This window comes from Miscanthus floridulus, unplaced genomic scaffold (assembly GCF_019320115.1).
Source record: "Miscanthus floridulus cultivar M001 unplaced genomic scaffold, ASM1932011v1 fs_31_1_2, whole genome shotgun sequence".
Classification (NCBI taxonomy): domain Eukaryota; kingdom Viridiplantae; phylum Streptophyta; class Magnoliopsida; order Poales; family Poaceae; genus Miscanthus; species Miscanthus floridulus.
Genome location: NW_027096572.1, coordinates 11,485 through 19,627, shown reverse-complemented (window position 1 = coordinate 19,627; position 8,143 = coordinate 11,485). Strand labels below are relative to the sequence as shown.

Genomic DNA, 8,143 nt, shown 5'->3' with positions numbered 1-8,143 from the left:
TTGATTAATTCGTGATTGATTAATTTCTACTATTATTGTTGCGGAGGTCTGTCTTCACAGTTGAGAAAAAAGACTAAGTTCCGGTCCTAGATCACTTATAACCATTATCACTCTAGATTTATGCTGGACAATAGGTGGAAGAGGTATGTTACGTTGTGACTTGGACAAGCTAAGTCACTGAATCTAGCTCCCCCACTGCCCAGTCGTGTTGGGCCAAAACACAGTAACAGACTACCCAAAAATCCGCTCGTTCGTTTTTCTCCCGCAGGCGCGCGGCTTCCTCCCGTCCGCCCCCATCCCGTGGTCGCCGGCCTCCGTCCCCACCACCACCGCCGCCCCAGGCCCGTCGCCGGACCTCCCATCTGCCGGATCGGGAGGTCCTCCGCCGCGGCTGCGGCTTTCCTCCGCCGGATCCGGATCCCGCCGCTCCGTCCTCCCCCGGCGAATCCCGCCCGCCGCCCTGTCCATCGCCGGCCGGGAGGCTCCCCGACGCCCTGTTCAACGTCGGCCAAGACTCCGCCAGCCGCTCGCCCCCGTCCCCTGCACAGCCGCTGCCGACGCATCTCGGGCGCCCCACCGTCGCGTCCTCGTGGCCTCCCCGACGCCGACGTCCATTATACGCGCTCGCCGCCTTCCATCCTCCCTGACCACAAGGTATGACGCCCTACTGTGCGAAACTGCTGCTCCCATATGAAGCTGTCTGAATAATTTCATATGTGGAACCCTGATTTGTATATCATCCTTGCAGATTATTTCTTTGGTGCACTCATGATTTAGCACCAGCCACATTGTCCTCCAACTCTGGTGACATAGGCTGTTGCTAGGGTAGCAAATCAAGAGCTAAGAATGGCGGATTCAATGGTAGCGAGCTTCTGGGGGCCTGTTACATCAACGACTGAGTTGTGCGAGGAGAATTATGCACACTCATCATATATCGCAGAATTCTACAATACCATCTCTAATGTCCCATGCGTTCTTTTGGCGCTTATTGGATTAGTGAACGCTTTCCGCCAAGGTTTTGAGAAACGGTTCAGTGTCCTTCACATATCCAATATGATACTTGCTATTGGGAGTATGATTTTCCATGCCACCTTGCAACTTCTGTAAGTTTTCTCTTAAATTGAAACTTCTTTATGTTTATGTGAAATGTCACTTTTAACTTTGTGATTACTGGTAATTACTTGAGAAACTGTTATAACTAGAGCTTATTATTTTCCCAATGCACTTGATCGAGTTCAGGTCATTATGGAATGGCCTTGTGCATTGTATTCTTGTGTTGTTTGTTTGCCATGGTATACCTTCTCTTGGTGTTATAAGTTATTAATTAATTACCTATATGTTTTTCTCTACTCCCTCCGGTCACAAAAACATGTCGGTTAAGACAAGATTTGGTCAAACCTTAATAAAAATTAGAAACATGAATAATTTTTGAATTATTGAGTTTGGAAACATGTAATTCATATTAAAAAATACTCTAGAAGTCAAAGATATGCATCAAAGACCATTAGTCAATTGTGACAAGTATTTTTTGACTGGAGGGGGTATGTATGTATTAAAGTTAGAACTGTCGATACCATTTTTGGGAAAGGGCCATTGGCATAAGGCTGGAAATTATTTCTCCATCTAGCCGTTTTGCGTATAAAACTGCACAGAAGATGAGCTGTTCATCTGTTATAAAATAAAAGTGTGTTAGCCATTAACTGTAAGGAGATTTCTAATTTATTGCTTCTAGATTTGATGCTTCATCAAGAACATCTGCATTATTTATCTTTCTTGAGTATTCATCTTTTTGCTTTTCTCTGTAGAATTATAGATATGGAACTGATCCAATGTTTCATAGTTTTTTATATATAAAAAAATTTCATTACACAGTTGGCTTGCTCCTTTTATTTTGTGCAATCTTTTCTAGTATTATATATTTTGACTCAAAACCGGAAGATATCTATCTCTTGGATTATGTGCAAATTCAGTAGATGAACTTTCAGAATATTGAGATACCTATTAAGCGGCGAAGCCAGGAAAAAACATTTGAGGGTGGGGGCATAGCAATATTAAGTTACTAGGGTCCTAAACTTGAATTTTTGAGTGACTTATATGGTGAATACACGTGCATATGGTGGGTGCACCAGGCATTTTTTTGGGGGGGGGGGTTAATTGGGTGAACTTTGCGTGCATTCTGTCAAAACCACCAAGGAACTGTTGATTTAAGATTTGTTGCTACAAGGCTACATATTTTAGCGCAATTTGTTGTGTTGAGCTGAAGGCCATTGGGTGACATGGAACATAGCATTATTGGGCTCTTTTTGTGCAATCTTTCCCTTTTTGTCACGCGCATTGCAGTTTTCACGTGCATTTGGCGCTGCACAGTGGGCTCAGGATGTAGCGTTTGCATTGGTCTTCTGTTTTTGTGCAAAAAAAGTCACAGCTTACAACAATTCTGTTACTACACATATGGTTCCATTTTTGGCAATATATTGATGCACTTGCTGACCAACACACCGATTGGCATATGTTGTGATTGTGATGCCCAAAATTCTCTGTTCTGATGTCCATTGATAAATCTCAGCATTTGTCTACCGCATTTGTTGAAAGATCTGCTTTTGTTCTATTTTGTTGTATCTGCTTCTAATCAGTCTTCATCAACAGAAGATGAGCTGTTCATCTGTTATAAAATAAAATTGTGGTTGCCATTAACTGTAAGGAGATTTCTAATTTATTGCTTCTAGATTTGATGCTTCATTCAAGAACATCTGCATTATTTATCTTTCTTGAGTATTCATCTTTTTGCTTTTCTCTGTAGAATTATTGATATGGAACTGATCCAATGTTTCATAGTTTATTATATATAAAAAAAATTCATTACAGTTGGCTTGCTCCTTTTATTTTGTGCAATCTTTTCTAGTATTGAAGGGCGGGCCTGGTGCAAGCGGTAGAGTCTTACCGCCTGTGACCGGAAGGTCCCGGGTTCGAGTCGTGGTCTCCTCGCATTGCACAGGCGAGGGTAAGGCTTGCCACTGACACCCTTACCCAGACCCCGCACAGAGCGGGAGCTCTCTGCACTGGGTACGTCCTTTTAATCTTTTGTAGTATTATATATTTTGACTCAAAACCAGAAGATATCTATCTCTTGGATTATGTGCAGATTCAGTAGATGAACTTTCAGAATATTGAGATACCCATTAAGCGGCGAAGCCAGGAAAAAACTTTTGAGGGTGGGGGCATAGCAATATTAAGTAACTAGGGTGCTAAACTTGAATTTTTGAGTGACTTATATGGTGAATACATGTGCATATGGTGGGCGCACCGGGCATTTTTTTTTGGTGTGTGTGTGTGGGGGGGGGGGGGGGGGGGGGGGGGGTTACTTGGGTGAATTTTGCGTGCATTCTGTCAAAACCACCAAGGAACTGTTGATTTAAGATTTGTTGCTACAAGGCTACATATTTTAGCGCAATTTGTTGTGTTGAGCTGAAGGCCATTGGGTGACATGGAACATAGCATTGTTGGGCTCTTTTTGTGCAATCTTTCCCTTTTTGTCACGTGCATTTGGCGCTGCACAGTGGGCTCAGGATGTAGCGTTTGCACTGGCCTTCTATTTTTGTGCAAAAAAAGTCACAGCTTACAACAATTCTGTTACTGCACAAGCTTTCTCAGGAGTGTTCTTCTACATAATGTCTTGATTGACATGAGTCCATGTGTCGGTGTTTCGTACAAGCACCGGCAAGTAAATTTATAGTAATGCGCGTTAGGCCCGGATGGTGCACTAAAGGACACAAGATTTATACTGGTTCGGGCCGAATGTCCCTACGTCCAGTCTGTTGTTGCTCGTGTTATTAGCACCGAAAAATAGTTCGTAGTAGGGGGGTACAAACGATCGAGAGAGGGACTGGTCCCAAGTCTCTGATAGAAGGATCGAAAGGATGCCAAGAGCTTGGTAGCAGCTTGACTATGTGTGTTGTGTTGTCAAGAGTCGGTCCCTTTGTTGGAGGAAGCACATCCCCTTTTATAGATGAAGGGGACGGCTTTATAAGTAAGAGGTCTAGGGTGTGTACGCTACCTAGCCTTGTTGTTCACGTCTACCAAGCCTTGTTGTCCATTCCGGTGTGTGTGAAAGGATGATAAGCGCCTACAATACTATCGATGCCACTGTAGAATGTTCAGGATGGCTACAGAGTACTGCTCCGCGTAGGGTATGGACGCTGGTACAGTGGTTTTGACTTATGAGCCTTGCCCAGCCTTGCTCCGCACGCCTTCTGGTTCCTATGAGTCTCTGTCGGAGGGACGCGGGGTCGGGGTCCGGAGTAGCGCTGTGGGCAAGGTCTTCCGATTGGAGAGGGTGTCCGGAGGCTGAAGCGAGCTCTCCGATCTGGTGGACCCGAGGGGCCGGGAAGCGGACGCCGCTCCCCTGTGATCATAACGTGGTGACCGCACATCCGTCATTTGTGGAGGACGCGAGTCCTTTCCTGGACCGTAGTGGTTGTCGCATATCTACGTCGGGTTCCGTGTCCCAGAGCTGAAGGCGGCGCCTACAACTCTACAGGGCGAAGAGCACGCACCCGCAACACTTTTCAGACTCTGCTACGTCCGGGAGGGTCTAGAGCACCCATCCCGTCGTTCCCTGGCAGTACTTTTCCTGCCGAGGCGCGGGGTATGGTCCTTGAAGCCGCAGTTGACCCGAACGTCTTGTCCTACCCTGCACCTATCATCATGAGGGAACGGGGAGAGGTTGTCAGGCAAGACGAAACCAGTCCTTGGACATCGAGTGAGGCGAGGTTCGTCCTCGGACGTCGGGCGAGGCAGAGTTCAGTCCTTATCCCTCGGGCGAGACCGAGCCCATCCCTCGGGGGTCGGGCGAGGCGGAGTCAATCCCCAAGCTCTCGGGCGAGGCGGAGCTGGCCCTTATCCCTCGGGCAAGACCGAGCCCATCCCTCGGGGGTCGGGCGAGGCGGAGTCAATCCCTAAGCTCTCGGGCGAGGCGGAGCTGGCCCTTATCCCTCGGGCGAGACCGAGCCTGGCCCTCAGGGGTCGGGCGAGGCGGAGTCTATCCCTAAACCCTCGGGCGAGGTGGAGCTGGCCCAAAGGCGTCGGGCGAGGCGGAACCAAACTCCCGTCACTCGGGCAAGAAACGCAGCGGCGCCCTTGTCCGTCCAGAAGTTTTTAACGTTCGATGGTTATTGGTTCCACCTCCTGGGGTACCCCGGTGTTAGGTCCCCGACACCATGTGCTAGAGTAGTGTGTCAACTTCTGGCACAGGTCTTTTAACAGTAGCATGCACAAAATTTATTTCCACTCTAAACCCTGAAAGCATAGCTCTCCTGCACAAAAATTCTAGCTGGCAAACAAAGATGGTTGAAATTGTCTGTAAAACATTGGTATATTGCTTAGATGTTCGGTATTCTTTCTTGTGTTCCGTTTCGGATTCTTGGGTTCATTTTGTGCAAAAAATGGTTCCTGATCTACCTCTTAAGTTAACGGCTCCCTGGACGCACCAAATACACTTTGCATGCACATGCCTGCAGAAACTACCTCAAATGCATAAATTTTGTGTTCCATTTTGGCACATATGGTTCCATTTTTGGCAATATATTGATGCACTTGCTGACCAACACACCGATTGGCATATGTTGTGATTGTGATGCCCAAAATTATCTCTGTTCTGATGTCCATTGATAAATCTCTGCATTTGTCTACCGCATTTGTTGAAAGATCTGCTTTTGTTTCATTTTGTTGTATCTGCTTCTAATAAATCTTCATCAACAGTTTCATGGAAAAAACCAAGGTAATCTAGTCATCTCTTATGATGGATGAACTGGCAGCTTCAGCCTGACCAATCATTGAGTGTATCGAATGACAAAAAACCACTAACATGTAACAATGGTTAATTTTGACCTTTGCCATATACTAAACTCAGCATAGAGAACTCATTTGAAATTGGGGCGCATCTGTTTAACTTTATATTGCCTGCCTGAAACGAGGACTAGAATCCATACTCAAAGCTCAAGGGTTTCTCTGCCTTTTAGGAATGTGAGGGGTTGTAATTTGCTGGATCATCACCTTTTGTGTGTGTTTGGGGGGGGGGGGGCACTGTACTTTTAGCATACTGGTCACTGTTGGATGTTTTCATAAACTTCCTACCTCTGTGACCTGTTTAGTCATCTTGTAGTTAATTTCCATAACGTTTACTCTATTTTGTGCAACATATCCTTTTTTGGTAACATGCTGCTTTGTCGATGTTCTGTTTTCCAGTCTACAACAGAGTGATGAGACTCCGATGGTTTGGGAGATCCTTCTTTATATGTATGTCCTTTATTCACCGGACTGGCATTACAGGAGCACGATGCCAACTTTCCTTTTCCTATATGGTGCTGCCTTTGCTGTAGTTCATTTCCTTTGCCCGGTTCCAAGTTGTATTCAAGCTGCATTACATTGGCCTCTGCTTCCTCTGCATCCCCCGGATGTACAAGTACTACATGCAGACGAAAGACGTGGCTGCGAAGCGGCTTGCAAAGCTGTGGGTTCTTACATTAACCCTTGGGACTCTCTGCTGGCTAGTTGATCGCATCTTCTGTAAGAAGCTTTCGCATTGGTACGTCAACCCGCAGGGGCACGCATGGTGGCATGTGCTTATGGGCCTCAACTCATACTATGCAAACACATTCCTAATGTTCTGTCGAGCTCAGCAACGTGGGTGGGAGCCGCGGATCACACACCTTCTTGGATTCTTGCCTTATGTCAAGGTCCAGAAACCAGAAAAGAGGGAATGATTTGTCTCTGTTGAACACTCTATTCAGTCCGCCACCAGTAAGCTAATGCCCCCCAATGTGCGCAGACAAGTTGTGGCATTTTTGTATATGGGCATCCAAATGATTATGGACTATAATGTTCTGATGTCACAATAGATTTTGGTAACTTTTGACTGACACCTGTTCTGTACCATACTTAATCATCGAACAGATATTAGTTGGTTGTGTTGGTGTCCTAGTTTTGGCCATCTTTCTTTTGGTTTCTTTGCAATTGCCTTTTGGTGCTAATAGGACTGAGTTATTTATTTATTCGTTTGTGTCGTTGAATGAAGTCCAGTTGTACTAGTTACCACTCCGCATGGAGATACATCCATCCATATGATGACCGTTGATTCATTGACTTGTGTTGCTGCCAATAGACAACTCTCCTGAGTTGAGCTGTTCTTGCTCTGATGGTTATTTTTGTATGCACTGCGTCGGAGGAAGCATGCCTGCTGGTGTCCTAGTCTGTTTATCTGGATAGGAATAATTAGTAAAAGTGTGTCTGCGGTTGGCGTAGGCTGTTTATATCAGGAAAGTAAAAGCGTGCCTGCCGGTTGGCGTAGGCTGTTTATCTGGAAATGGTTATTATGCGCTCCCATTGTTTGCACGGTATCCTACTTGTGGAAACATCTGCACTCTTTGGAGGGTTCGTGCCATTTGTGGATGTTTGGATGACTACACAGTATTCTCTCCGTACTAAAAAATTAAAGTCGTTTTAGGATAAGATTTGGGTTCAAACATTGGAAATATAAATCATGAATAACTTCTAAGTTGTTGAGTTTGGAAATGTGAAAACCATATGTATAGATTTGTCTTGAAAAATACTTTCACAAAAATTTACATATATCACTTTTTGATAAATATCTTTATAAAAATAAGTAGTCAAAGTTATGCTTTGGAGATCGTGTTGCTGTCCAAAATGACTTCATTTTTTAGTATGAGGGAGTACTATCTTTGTTTGGAACTTATAAAAGACGTATGGGGTGATTAGTTGCTTTAGTGACGGGGAGTCGGGATGGAGAGCCGATCTACGATGGTGAGATTCATACTCAAATCGTACACCCAGTCGTGTTTAGGTTGTCTTTGTTGTTGGTCTAGTATGAGATGAGATCTTGTTTGGTTGCATGCATGGATGAGAGTTTTGAGTGTATGACATATGAGCCTCTGTACCATGGGTGCATCACGCCGTCTGCGGGGGAAGTGGGAATTGAGAAGACGGAGCCATGCAGGACGGAGGGGTGGAGATGAATGAGACGGAGCAAGGAAAGGATGCGAGGCAGGCATCCAAACACGGCTAAGTGCACCAAATGGTGCTGGGATGGGGCTCAGGATGGCCTCTTGCGTGCAACCAATCACCCCGT

General features: G+C 45.5%; 1 pseudogene; it reads left to right on the top strand.

Annotated features, from left to right (window-relative positions):
- Positions 1–204: 204 nt before the first annotated feature.
- Positions 205–6,963, top strand: LOC136531295 (alkaline ceramidase-like; annotated as a pseudogene).
- The last annotated feature ends 1,180 nt before the right edge of the window (positions 6,964–8,143 follow it).